Genomic DNA, 15,463 nt, shown 5'->3' on the forward strand with positions numbered 1-15,463 from the left:
TGAAGGTGCATCAAACTTTTAAGGTTGTTGAAACGAAATCACACAAATATATCGTTTGTTGCCCCCAACAACACCGAAGAGTCTCCTTGCCCTTTTTATATGAGGGCAATTTTATCCAAAAAAAACTGATGCATGGAAAGTGACACAATGGGGTGGACCGCACACATGTCTAAATATGACTATGACACAAGACCATGAGAAGCTTGATTCAAATTTAATTGCGACTTGCGTAGTAGGTACGTTTTTTATGTTCATATTATCCTACTTTTGTGTTATTTGTTATTTTAATTTGTAATTTGATTTTATTATTTGAATTACAGGCATGATCAGACAAGATCCATCAATAAAAATTTCTTTCATTCAAGAAAGGATAAATAGTGAATTTTCCTATAAGGTTTCATACAGAAAAGCATGGATGGCCAAACAAAAGGCGATTGCAATTGAATATGGCAATTGGGAAGAGTCGTATGCGAAACTCTCGTCATGGCTAACACACATGCAAAATCATTCTCATGGCTCTTACTTTCAAATACTACATGACGATTTTATTGTTGGTAATAGGGTAAGTCGCGAACATCGTCAGTTTCATCGAGTATTTTGGACATTTGGTCAATGCAAAGAGGCTTTTAAGTACTGTAAGCCAATCATACAAGTTGACGGCACACATTTATACGGCAAATACCGTGGGACCCTGTTAATGGCCACATCGCAAGATGGAAATGGTGGTGTTCTTCCTCTAGCATTCGCCGTGGTCGAAGGCGAGACGCTAGCAGCATGGTCATGGTTTTTGGCCCACTTGCGTGAACACGTCACAGATAAGAATGAAATTTGTCTAATATTTGATCGTCACGCGAGTATAAAGTCTGTTGTCGCTAACGAACATCTTGGTTGGCAACCTCCCCACGGTTATCATGTGTACTGCGTGCGACACATAGCCAGCAATTTCAATCACAAATTCAACAACGCGAAACAAAAAGAGATGTTCAAGAAATTGGGTAAGGTTTATTTTATACATTAATTTAATTTGAGTTTGATGTCTACGTACAACTTTTGATGATAACAAATTTGATGCAGCGTGCACTCCTTGCAAGCATGTGTTTGATCAAAACTTAGAAAAATTTCGTCAACTGAGTCCAGCCATAGCATGATGGATTGATCGCATTTCAAAGGAAAAATGAAGCATGGCTTACGATACATCTGGACGACGATATGGTCACATGACAACCAACCTATCAGAATGTGTGAATAAGGTGTTGAAAGATTGTCGCAGCATTCCAATAACAGCGTTGGTCAAGTCAACATATAGTAGGTGCCGAAAGTACTTTGTTGATCGTGGTCGCCAAGCCCAAAGACAATTAAGAGAAGGCCAAGTTTATTGTTCTAAGCTTGTTACAGAACTTAGGAAAAATCAAGAACAATCTTGTTTGCACATCGTTCGCGTGTATGATATCCACTCGACAAGGTTTGAAGTAGAGGAGACCTTCAATCCTATAACGCAACGTGGCGGACAAAAATGGGCAGTTAACTTGAATGACCATTATTGTCAATGCGGAAGGTATTCTGCGCTTCACTATCCATGTTCACACATTATTGCAGCTTCTGGTTACGTGAGCATGAACTACTACCAATATATAGATGTTGTTTACACCAATGAACACATCTTAAAAGCATACTCCGCACAGTGGTGGCCTCTTGGGAATGAAGTGGCAAATCCTCCTTCTGATGAGGCATGGACACTAATCCCTGACCTAACTACAATTCATGCGAAAGGTCGGCCAAAATCAACAAGGATAAGGAATGAGATGGATTGGGTCGAACCATCTGACCACCGACAAAAATGTAGTAGATGTGGAGCTGAAGGGCACAATAGGCGCCGATATCCAATGCAATCTGACCGTGGGAGTAATTCATTTAATTGATTTATGTATGTTACATGAGTGACTTGTATTGCTTTAGGTTTTGTTCAATGTATTTACTTGTTGGTCTTCAATGAAATCGTCAGTTACTTTTCGTTGAATGTGTGCTTCTAATGAAATAAAATTACATTTAGAAGTTGAAATAAATGGAGTGGATCAATCGAGGTTGAGTGACATTGGTGTTGATCGTTAGTTAGAAACGTTAGTGTCTAAGTATTTTGTCTACCTTAGTTTTTTTTAACTATCTACAATGACAAACTATGGACTTAGTCATTATGGTTTAGTGTCTAAGTATTTTGGTTTAGTGTTTAGGGTCTAAGCCTTAGGTTTTAGTGTTTAGAACTATGGGAGTAGGGTTTACGCTTTATGTTTTAAGTGTTAGGGTTTAGTTTTTTTATTTTAAGGGTCAGGGTTTAGTTTTTTTTTATTTTAGGGGTAGGGGTAGGGCTTAGTTTTTTATTTGAAGGGTTAGGCTTAGTTCTTATTTTTTTAGGGGTTAGGGATTAGTTCTTATTTGTTAGGGGTCAGGGCTAAGTTTTTTTTTATTTTAGGGTTGGGGTTAATTTTTTTATTTGAATGGTTAGGGTTACTTCTTATTTTTTTAGGGGTTAGGGGTTAGTTCTTATTTGTTAGGGGTCAGGGCTAAGTTTTTTTAGGGGTTAGGGTTTAGTTCTTATTTTTTATTTTAGGGTTTAGTGCTTATTTTTTAGGGGTTAGTGTTAAGTTCTTTTTATTTTAGGGTTTAGGGTTACTTTTTTTATTTTAGTGGTTAGGGCTAACTTTTTTATAAGTGTTAGGGTTTAGTTCTTAATTTTGAGGGGTTAGGGTTGTGTGCTTATTTTGTAGGGGTTAGGGTTAGGTTTTTTAGTTGAAGTGTTAGGGTTTAGTTCTTAATTTTGAGGGGTTAGGGTTGTGTGCTTATTTTGTAGGGGTTAGGGTTGAGTGCTTATTTTGTAGGGGTTAGGGCTAAGTTTTTTTATTTTAGGGTTTAGGGGTAATTTTTTTATTTTAGGGGTTAGGGTTAAGTTTTTTATTTGAAGGGTTAGGGTTAGTTCTTATTTTTTTAGGGGTTAGGGATTAGTTCTTATTTGTTAGGGGTTAGGGCTAAGTTTTTTTTTATTTTAGGGTTGGGGTTAATTTTTTTATTTGAATTGTTAGGGTTACTTCTTATTTTTTTAGGGGTTAGGGGTTAGTTCTTATTTGTTAGGGAAATAAAATTACATTTAGAAGTTGAAATAAAATTACTTTTTTTTGAATGTGTACTTCTAATGAAATAAAATTACATTTAGAAGTTGAAATAAAATTACTTTTTTTAAGGGTAAGGGTTTAGTTCCTATTTTTTAGGGTTAGGCTTAGTTTTTTTATTTTATGGTTAGGGTTTAGTTATGAAAATTTTAGGGTTAGGGCTAATTTTGAGGGGTTAGGGTTAGGTTTTTTTATTTTAGGGTTTAGGATTTAGTTCTTAACATTTTTGGCTTAGGTCTAATGTTTAGGGGTTAGGGTTAGGTTTTTCTATCTTAGGGGTAGGGTTTAGTTCTGAACATTTTGGTGCTAGGGCTAATTTTTAAGGGTTAGGGTTAGGGTTTTCTATTTTAGGGTTAGGTTTTTCTATTTTAGGGTTAGGGTTTAGGGCTGAACATTTTAGGGTCAGGGCTAATTGTTAGGGGTTAGGGTGAGGTTTTTTATTTTAGGATTAGGGTTTAGTTCGGAACAGTTTAGGGCTAAGTGCTTATATTTTATAGGTTAGGGTTAGTGTTTCATATTTAAGGGTTATGGGTTACTTTTTATGTTTTATGGGTTAGGGTTTAGTTCACATTGAAGTTCATCGTTACTTAAAAACATTAGTTTTTTCCTTTTGGCTACCTTTGTTATTTGGTTTAGGGTTCATTGATTATTAAAGTTTGATACACGACATAAATTCTATCCATAAGTAAGCCTTAATAAACTGAATATCATACATTACGCCATGAATGTCAAATTACAAATATACAACAAAGCCTTAACCAACGGAGACATGCAAATCATTCATTTTGGTGTCTGTGATGCCGTGAGGATGTGCCACATGGTCGATCCCATCTTCGTGCTTGGCGATCAGGATTTCTTCTGCCCCGATGCCTCCCCGCTTCTTCTTCGTCAGCCTCCGCAGAAAATGCGTGACACAAATCAACACCGAATAAGTCACCCGTATTAGGTATTTGTCCCGGTACATTCCATTGTGTTCCTAACGGGGCATTAGGTGTTGGAATTGGCCCATGATATTGTTGTGAAGGGGTCATTGTGGGCCATGAAAAATGAGCTTGTGTTTCCGCAAAACCACCGAACGATTGCTGGGTTGTAGAAGTATCAGTGTGATGACCCTGAAAAGGATACTGATACATCTGTGTCGGATACTCAGCAAATGTTTGTGGCGTGTAATACATTCCATGGCCACGCTTCGCCATTTGTTGGGAATATTCTTCCGCTTCAACAGTGTCCCTTCTTCTGTCTATCCCCTGAGTTTCAATACTTGACTGAAGCATGTGAAACTATTGTGCGGGAAATTGACGCTCTGATGCGGGACCATGTGACACTGGCTCAGTAACTCTCTCTTGCTCTTCGGATAAAATTGTAATTTTTTCCATATAAGGCACGAGATCATCAAATGTGCATGTATTCCTCCCTTGAGGAGACACCATGTATTGTAATGCCTCCGCAACTTCACCCTGCATTTATAAGGGTAAGAAAATTAATGGCCATCATTAAATAAAAGTTCAAGTTAAAATTTGAAAAAAATTAAAAAAATACCAATGTAGCCGTCTTTGCATTTTCTGGGTCAACAAACATCTTTGTCTTTCACCTATACCAGACCATGTAGTCAGAGTTAAAACTCAATAGGCCTTCTTGTCGGGGATAAGCGTCGACCCTAAATGCATGGCGATTATTCCACCGCTGAATCATTGGGGCGAACAATTGCCCCCAATTTTCGTCATGTTTCCCCTTTAATGTTATGCCATGAATGTTTAGGGGTTGTGAAGGAGACTCTGGAACTGGTTGCTGCATCCCAAATTGTCTCAAGACTCTGTCCGGTTGGTGCCACTCAATAACTTGGAAACAAATTAGTGGCACCACCGCGTACCACGCGAGACTTCCGACTAAACAAACGGGAGGCAACAATGACATAACGGTTGATGGGTAAGGCTCCCACACAAACTGCATATAACAACATAGTTGTGAACATTGTAGTAAAATAAGACATATAATTTTTTATTTTACAAATACAATAGCATGGTTCTTACCTCATGACGTTTCATAATATCGAACTTGCGACGAAAAACTTTCACATCATCATTGTCGATATGTTGGTTTTCACGTCGCAGCCACCTACAAAGAATAAAATTTAATATACCCTAAAACCATTTATTATATTAAAATGAAAGACGCTGTTAAAAATGACTGACCTGTGCCCTAGTGGTGTATTTTCTATTTGGGAAGGAGTCCTCTTTGGAGCCAAGGTGGGACATCGTTCCCATGCCCACAATTGTAGTAAGATGCACATACCTCCGATTGATTTAGTTTTATAATCGGTGGCACTGCACATCTCTCTGTATAGAAAACTAAGTACGGCAGCTCCCCATGCATATCTGCCACATTCTTCAAAGTCACGTAAAAATTGAAGGTACCTTACCGAAACTCTGTTACTGGTTTTGTCAACGAACAAGACACCTCCAATAAATCTTAGTATCCATGCACGGGCAAACCTTCGTACTTGTTCTTCGTCGTCGTCATTATTAATTTGATCAAAATGGTGAGCCAACCAACTTAATTTAACCACATTACCTTTAATTTCACCTTCTTGTGGTCTGACTCCCAATAATTCCTCACATAAATCAGCCCAATCAAGATTTGTTGGACCGATTAATGGTAAACCATCCACACTTATACCTAACAACACAGAGACGTCTTGTAGAGTGATAGTACACTCTCCGCATCTCATGTGAAACGTATGTGTTTTCGGCCTCCATCTTTCTATCAGAGCACTAATTAGTGAGGCATTTATTTTTAAGTATCCCATCTTGATAATCCACCCGAAACCAGATTGTTGAAGAAAAGGAAAAATTTGTTCTGGAATTTGTTCTTCCCCTTAATACGTGGGGACAGCTCGTCTGATATGTAATTTCTTTTCTTCTTCCCCATTCCAAACATGTTCTGAAACATGCTTAGGTTGCATCCATAATACATCAGTATCGATGGGGCAAGATTTAATGTTAATGTGATGAAGATGATGATGAAGATGCCATTGCTGCTGCAAAATAAAATAATATTAAATTATGTGAAGAAAACTTTAATTTATTAGTAAACTTTAAATATATAACAATAAATTTGTAAAAAATCAAACTGGGCAATTTATAATATATTCTATACATAAATTAAAATACATGTGAAGAAAACTTTAATTTATTAGTAATTTTTTTTCTACAATTAACAAATAAATAATTGAATAAAATATGGACTAACAAATTATTTATAATACAAACAAATATTGAAATGCAAAAAATCATTTCAATAATATATATACAATAATAATAATAATAATGTACAATGTATCATATATTTAATCACTTAAATTTTCTAAAACAAATAATATTAACGTACAAATTAAAACTAACAAATAATATATATACCATTCTAACTAAAAAATAATTAACTCAAATAATATTAAATTATCAACTCATTTATTTAAAATACAAAATTATAATACTAAAAAGATAAATTTACGTGTGTCAAGTGTCTAATATTACAATTATTTATTTAAGTGTCAAATATTTAATATTACAAAAACTAAAAATTTAGGTGTGTCTAAAATTTATAAATATATACCTAAAGCTAATATTAACTTGTGCCTAATACTAAAAAATCTAATATTACTTATCTCATCCTAAAGTATCATGCATGTATATATATTTATTAGACTAAACTATCATCCGTCTAAATATATACCTAATACTACAAAGCTAATATCACATGTATAAAATTTAAGAATATACACAACAACTAAATATATATACACGTAATATTTTTATACTAACTAAACAAATATATAATATTCTTTTCAATTATACTTACTCATACAATTTTTTTACGAGAGATTAAGTTATAAAATAATTTCTTATTTAAAACTCATAAGAATAATTAGTTTGTCAACCCCTGCATCATATATTTTAATTCTACGAATAATTAAGAATAGAATTAATTTAGATTCTATACAACATATGTAGTATACAAATAAAATAAATTTAGAAAAATAATTGAAACAAGTTGATAAGAAAGAATAATTATTTTAGAAAACTTTATATTTCTTGAGTTAGAATATATTTTATTTTACAGATATTTCTAGAATTCATAATAAAATTCTCATTCTTTGATAAAAAAAATTAATAATAATATTCTATGCTATGCGGTAATTACTACTAATACTAAAATATTATATACAATAACCAAATAACATCTAACAATATATACAATAACAATAACTAAATAAAATTTTAATTCTTACTAACCAAATAATATTTTCATACTAACTAACCTAACCAAATAATATTTTCATACTAACTAACCTAACATTGGAATATTTATTAATAAGTAAAAAATAATAACACAATAGCTACTCATACGAACTAATTTAAACTTAGAACTTTTGTTAATAATAACTAACCTACTATTTACATACTAACTAACTTAGAATATTTGTTAATACTAATACTAACTAACTTAAACTTATAATATATATTAGCATATTTACTTTGAAAATACATACCAGGAATTTAAGAGCACTTGAAGGGCACTTGAAGGACACTTGAAGGATGAAAGCACAGAACAACACAAACACAATCATCTCTCAAACTCAAGAAGAAGAAAGAAAGAGAAAGCAAAGTAAGTTGTGTAAGCGTAAAGAACGAGTTCAACATTTTTTTTTATAGCTGAAAACTTAAACCCCAACCCCAACGTTCAAATTTTTTTAACGTTAATATGCTATATAGTATAGCCTTTTCAGAACCTGAAAGCTAAACATATTGCAAGGTGCAGACCATGAAAGCCTTCAACGTGAACCCTAGGTGCAGGCTTAGGCTTTTCAGAACTGAAACAAAGCTAACACGCGAACCATGGGTGCAAAGCTTGAACACATGAACCCACAGAAGCCTATCCCGCAGAAGCCAGTGGCGGCATCCCTCTCTCCCCCTGTCCCACAACACCCACTGGCGGTACCACCTCCCGCAACACCCTCTCTTTCCTATCCCGCCAGCTCCAAGGGCGGGACACCCTCTCTCTCTCTTATCCCGCCAGCTCCAAGGGCGGGACACTCTCTCTCTCTCCTATCTCTTCCCATCCCGCCAACAGCAATGGCGGCACCCCTCCCCCTCTCTCCTAGTCAGCCCCTATCCCGCCATTGGCACTGGCGGTTCAAGCTTCCCGCCAGTGTCAATGGCGGCACCCACGTAAGAAACGAACCCCCTCTGTAATTTGTTATAGATGAGATCTCATTGCGTAAATTGTTTCTAAAACCAACCCTCCTTCGTAAATTTGCCGAAGGAGGATTACAACAACTACCATCCGTATGCTGTTCTTATCAGCAAAATTCATGAGCTTCGGAGGCGTAATTGGATTTTAAGTTTGCACCATCTGCTTAGAGAGGCCAATCATTGTGCGGATTGGTTGGCTAAGTTAGGATCTGATTCTTCAGATAATTTTTCTTCTTGGGTTGAATCTTAACCTCCTTGCAGATGTTTCGTCTTTAGTTGTCTTTTATCTTTCTTACTGATAACAAAATATGGTTATTTACTAGATCTTATTCGGAGAATATCACGTACACTAAATATTCAAATTGGGTGACGAATTATGTGGAAAGAGTGGGAAAAAAAGAAAGACTAATGGACAAGTCTGCTGAAACAATAAAAATTAAGTATATATGATCAGTGGAGTTAAGAATGACATTGTCAGTATCTACACGAATCAATATACAATTCCAACACATATAGTGTACGGGTCTTCAAAAGAAAATGTAGCTAATTCAATTAACAATACCTATATTGAGATTTTTTATATGAGTTATTTAAAAATATGATGTGTTTGTTTGATAAAATTTGTTATTAAAGTATTTGACGTGATATTTTTTATACAAACATCATTACTTATATAAGCAACATTATCTAATTAATTTTTTATCAATAAAAAATTAAGATACTTTCAATGTCAGGAATTAGAAAAAAAATTAAATTAAATTAAATACTTACTTTAACAACTTTAGATAAATTAAAGTGAATTTTTGTATAAAATTTTTAAATTTGTAATATTTTAAGACTGGCAAATTTAAAATAAACAATTCACTTAAGCTATTATGTATAATAAATGTTTTAATCTCATATTCTACTAATTTGCTAAGTATGTGTTTATTTTAGATGTTAGATGTCACAATCGCATTTAGCGCCCGAAATTCCTCTTGTGCGGCGCCAGCAAAATTTAAGTTTTCCTTTACCAAACTGCAAAAACAAAATTTCAAAGGTTAGAAGGCATTGGAATCAATTTTACTAACAAGTAATTTTACAAAATTAAGTTGTGATAAACAGACTTTTCTATTTTGTAGACAAAATTTTAAGGTCATAGGATGGTGCTCAAATCTGAAGTAATTAAGGAAATTAAGTTTTACCTTATCCCTGTGTCAACTAAAACTTACAATTTAATTTGTTAGAAATAAGATTCTATTTAGCTTTAGTAAAAAAAAAATGGACCGATTTTTTTTTTCACAGCATGATTTTTATTGTTAGTTAGTCATAAATGGAGTTTTAATATTACATGTCGAATTTTATAATAACTTTAAAATGAAATTTATTTGAGTCACAGTTAATAATCAACCATATGCAAACTAATTATTTACATAATCACTGCTTTCGGCCACCGACGAATTCATAAATATTACGTTGTTAGAATACAAAATTTTGTGGGACAATACATATATTATAAATTAAATTTTTATAATGAATTTCATATTAAAAAAAATTATAATTACATTTATATATTACATTAAGAGAGTTTTAAAAGTTTGTGGGGACTATTGTCTCCATTGTGTTTCAAGTGGATCCGTCCTTACTTTCAGCGGTAAATACTTCGTATTAATATGATAATAAAAAATATATTTACATAATCATTTTTTATTATCTAATAAAATGAACAAGTCTCTATAAATAATGGTACAACCAGCCAGTTCAATTAAAAACGGTTCTTCTTTAATTAAGCTGTTGTAGATACCATTGCAGTTAATTAGGTTACTGGTTCTGTGTCCCTGGTCGGTAGGGCAAAAACAAGGGGTGGCTTGTATTAGTAAGAGATCCTACTGGTATGCATATATATGAGGAAAGTTTTTGTGCCACCAAGTCTAAAAAAATTCACCTAATAATGAAAATGAACAGAGTCATGCATCATGTGATGGGCACAGTACTATTATTATCAATATGGTACCTGTGCTTCCAACCGTTGGATTAGGGGACCACTGTCCCGTACGGTATTCTATTCAGTAAAATTTGTTCTCAAGTCTTAACCAAAACACAAGTTGCTTTTGCTCCATACTCACTCTGGTATGGGATTTTGGGAGCTTCCTAGGCATGGTAATGGGGCTCGAACCCATGGGGTCCGTCCCGGATCCGTCCTGATTTTGACAAAAAAAATTCGAGTTGATTGGGATCAGGGGTCGGGGTCGGGTTTTCCCGATCGTAAAATTTGGGTTCGGGGTTGGGAATGAGATTCTCACTATCCGTCCCGAACCGGACCCCAAACCCATCCCGTTAATAATTAATATATATAACACATTGAAATATGAAACTATTTGAATGAATTTTATGTTAGTGTTTGATTGAATTTTATGTTTTATTTAAAATTATATTTTTTATTTTATGAAAAATTATATTTTTTAATAAAATTTTATAAAAATATTTGAAGCGGGACGGGAAAAATCCGACCGTCAGGAACTGAGATGGGGTGTAAATATACACCCGTCAGTTTTGGGGCGGGAAGGGAAGGGAAGGGAAGAGAAATGGGGAGTGGGAGTGGGATAAACAAAACCCGGTTCCAATCCGTCCTCTTACCATACCTAAAGCTTGCAGTGATTTCTTTATCGTTTGTGAAGGTAACAGACCGAAAGTGATTCATAATTTTGGATTATTTAATGAAATTCTAATGCTGCGAGAGTTCCTTCTCATATGACGGATCAACTTTCTTTTGTATTTCACTTGGCGTTTCCTTTTTCATTCACAAGATTTAGTTCCAGATCTTACTTAAAAGAAATTCTAGTACCACGAGAGGACCAACAACTAGTTGATATAGCTAATTTCACAATTTAAATTGCCAAGTTGGATAAATAAAATTATAATTATTTTTTAAAATTTGTGAACAAGGAAAAGGATCTATATATCTCAATTTATTGCTTAGACTATGTCAGACTTCAAGTTCAATAAAATAACTAAATGTTCCAGAAATTTTATAGGTTTTTTTTCTTCATAAAATCTTTTTTTAAATTATGTTGCCAAAGCTTAATATCACTGATTAATATTTAATTAAAACCGGTAATAAATAAAGGCACTGAATTCAAACGTGTACAAGTTCACGCAACGCAACCATTCTTCAATCATACACATCTGAAAGGAAGCTAGCTAGCTAAATTTCAATAATTCAACGAAAGAATGACTAGTTAATTAATTAATTTCTCAACCAACTAAAATTAGAAGCAATGTGGTTAATTATACATGCAGCACAATATCTCAATTCTGAAGCATATCGGGTGCATGCATGGGGCCTATATCATGGGGTGTGAAGAGGAAGAAGAGTCAAAATATATAAAAGTTGTGCCCACTAATGAATGTGTATGTAGTAAGTAGTAGGGGTTGGGTTACAGAGTGAGATAGCTAAGCTAGCTATAGTCTTTTGATTCTTTTGCAGCAAATATGTACAAACAAAGAGAGAGAGACCCACCACCACATCCCCCACACCTTGATGTTGTTTCCTCATTACCTCTCACGAGTCCCTTTTTATTTGCCTTCTTTTCTCTCTCACTGGCTCTCTCTGTCTATCTGCTCTCACTGCTTCTTCTTGTGACTGCCATTATCATCATCATCAGAAAACGGAAGCCAATGCACACTAACACACCACTGCCTCATAAATTATAGCACCACCCACCCCCTCCCCATCCTACCAACACTGACAATTCCCCATTAATAATTAATTCCCTACCAATTTTATATATCAACATTTTTATTTATCTTGTAGGCCCTTTCGAGGTGGATCAGTCAGTACCTTGCTAGTTTTGATTCCATTCGTAACATGTTAATTAAATCTCAAATAAATATATGAAACCAACTTATATATGTTATTTCTTATAATTAAAAAACATTAGAATCGTCTTGCGCCTGAATTAACTAATATGAGATTCTTCTGCTTAATCAGTAGTGTAAAAAATAACTGATTTAAAAATAAAATAAAAAACATTAGTCGTTTTTTCACACGGAATAGTTTAGTGGGATTACTTAGCACGACAAGACTACATGCATTACTCAAAAGGGGTTAACATAAGACCTTGCCCTTCAGATTTGCTTTATTTCTTACGGTTTTACATCATGTGCGGTAGGTGTGTATTACCTTACAACAACCCATAAATTTTTACCATTAAATCAGAATTCAAGATCTCAATAATAATAATAATAATACACATGTTTCATTTACTATATGTATTGTATATTTACGTTAATTGGTTCTTTGCTCTTGCACGTATGCTTCCTAATTCATGTTACTTTTTTGGGGGGTAACTCAAGCCAAATACGAAATTTTAAGAACCATAGTAGACATTATTATCTTTCACAAGCTATACCACCCCACTATGAGATTTCAAAAAAAGAAAACAAACAAAGTAAAAGCCAAGACGCGTAGAGGATGCGTTCATCCACGAGAAGCAACTGGGGGAGCCTATTATATTTGTTGAACGTGATTGGTGATTTGGTTGGTTTAGGTGATAGTTCACTTCACTATATATGTAGGGCATAAACAAATGCGTGTCACTAATCTTTATAAAAGCACATGGGATCCGCGCAGTATTTTTTTCTTCTTTATAATTACGATAAGATATCAGTTAATGTCAACTAGTGATATAATCACGTGTTTAAGTGCAAATACATATTATTAGTTGTATCGTGACAAGAAATACATAAAAAATTGTAGATAAGAAAAATGGAAATCGTTGAAAGTTTGATGGTAACACTACCACTTGGCTTGTGATAATGGAGTGAGGACCTAGGTGGTCTTGGAAGGGAAGGACAAGAGAAAAATATTGTTAAAAAAATGATAAAATAAAAAAGGAAAATGTTAAAGAAAAAGGCATAACCGAATATATAGGTACGTAGTGGATTAGACTGTGGAGAAGTGGTGGGGGTGGTGAACAAGTTGGTGCCATGTAACCAAAGAAACCCCAGAAAAATTAATATAAATTTTGATGCAAAGAAATGGTAAAAAAGAAAAAGTGACGGAAAATGTAAAATTTATAAGAGTGGGGTAATTTTTTAAAAAGATTACACGAATAAATAGATTTTAAAAATATTACAGGTTATCAATAAGACTGTTTTAAAATAAGACTTTAGAATGTCATAATTTTTTTAAAAAAAATATAAAATATTTAAAGTCATAATCCAAAATATGCCAGTATTTTTAAAAATATATATATAAATCAGTTGACATCAGTGATCTAAAATAAAACTTCATTTTTTAAAAAAAAATTACAATTTTAAAGTCGTGTTTTAAAATGCAACTTATATAAAATCATGTTTTAAAATAAAACTTACCCATGGTATGTAATATTTTCAAAATCTACCTATTTTTGTAATTTTTTTTTTAAAAATACCCCACTTTTGTAAATTTGCCGATGGAAAACCCTAGAAAATGAAAGGAGTTTAGTTTGGGTTGGAAATGTGTGGGTCAAAGAAATCGGGGTTATTGGCTGGACAAGGACAAAAGAACTGTGTTAAGCAAAGTTGTTGTTTTCACCCAGGGAAATGCGCTACGCTAGCTTCATGACATTTCTTGAAGATGGTGACTCATATCAGCACCTAATTAATCTCTTAATAAGCTCGTTGTTATATAAAAAAAAAAATACAATAGTTTACTTCTTTCTGGAGTTTCATCATGTTATTATATTTTTTTCGTGGAGGAGATAATTATGAATTGTAGTTTCCAATTTATTTTTTAAAGATTGTTGCTAAATCCAGAACGTGTGTAGACTTTTGTAAAGCATACGATATTATGATGTGACCAAATTGTTGTTTTAATTGTTAATAATAATCAAAGTTCAAAGAATACAGAAGTAGAAGTCAAGAAACATTTTGGCTCGGCACGGGCAGACAGCGAAGAGAAAGAAAATTTGTGATAGATATTGATGAATTGCTTTTCCAATCCCTGCGAATCTCAAAATCTCTCAGCAAACTTACGATATATATATATATATATATATATATATATATATATATATATATATATATATATATATATATATATATATATATATATATATATATATATATATATATATAACTTCTTTTTTAACCCAAACCCCAAGAACAAATTCACCACCATCAAGAGACCAAAACCAAAAAAAGCTCCCAATGGGCATATTGTCTAGCTAGCATAATGATAACTCATCTGTCTCAGCATACCTTTAAATTTTACCGTAAGAAACCAACCCGTTTGACCAGGCCCTTCATGCATTGACTCCATCATTAATATCAATATTAATATTTAATATAGATAAAACATTTCACACACTATTTGTGGACACTGGTAATCAACCATCTAATTATTTTACCAAATTTTGTTTTACCATGTATAAAATTTATCTGCTTTATTCATGATTAGTTTAGTTTCTTAAAGCCTAGTTAACCATTTATATTAGAATATCTGTTTTCATTCATGTTTTTTCATTTTGATCCATCTATAAGACTTAAATTTAAAATCATACTTAAAAAGATTTGAAGTAATAATCATTTATATTAGAATCTCTATTTTCATTCATATTTTCTCTTATACTTAAATCCAAAGTTTTACTTAAAAGATCCAACTCAAATTCGACTCGAACAACTTACATAATGTTGGTAGAAACTAACAATCTATAGCTCCTCGGTCTAATTCAATTAATCCATTTGAAATGTTAGTGAGTTCCTTTCGTTTTCAAGCCAAACACCACATTTCACTCTGGATCCACGGCTTTCCTAGACGCAACATTGGATTATATATATGGATACGATTTTTTATTTTTTTATCGCTGAATATGGATATATACGATATTAAACCTTTCACTTTACCTAACCTATAGCAATTGATAATTTCTAGTCGACCCGTTTTGAACACAAGATTATTAGTGTATGAGGTCAACCAACGAGGGTGTTGGTCCAATCTTGTTTTTAGGACAACAGTTTCCATAATTCCGGGTAATAATTGTCAAATCTACACATCTAATACTAGAATCTAGCTAGCTTTATAATTTT

Source organism: Glycine soja, chromosome 5 (genome assembly GCF_004193775.1).
Source record: "Glycine soja cultivar W05 chromosome 5, ASM419377v2, whole genome shotgun sequence".
Taxonomy (NCBI): domain Eukaryota; kingdom Viridiplantae; phylum Streptophyta; class Magnoliopsida; order Fabales; family Fabaceae; genus Glycine; species Glycine soja.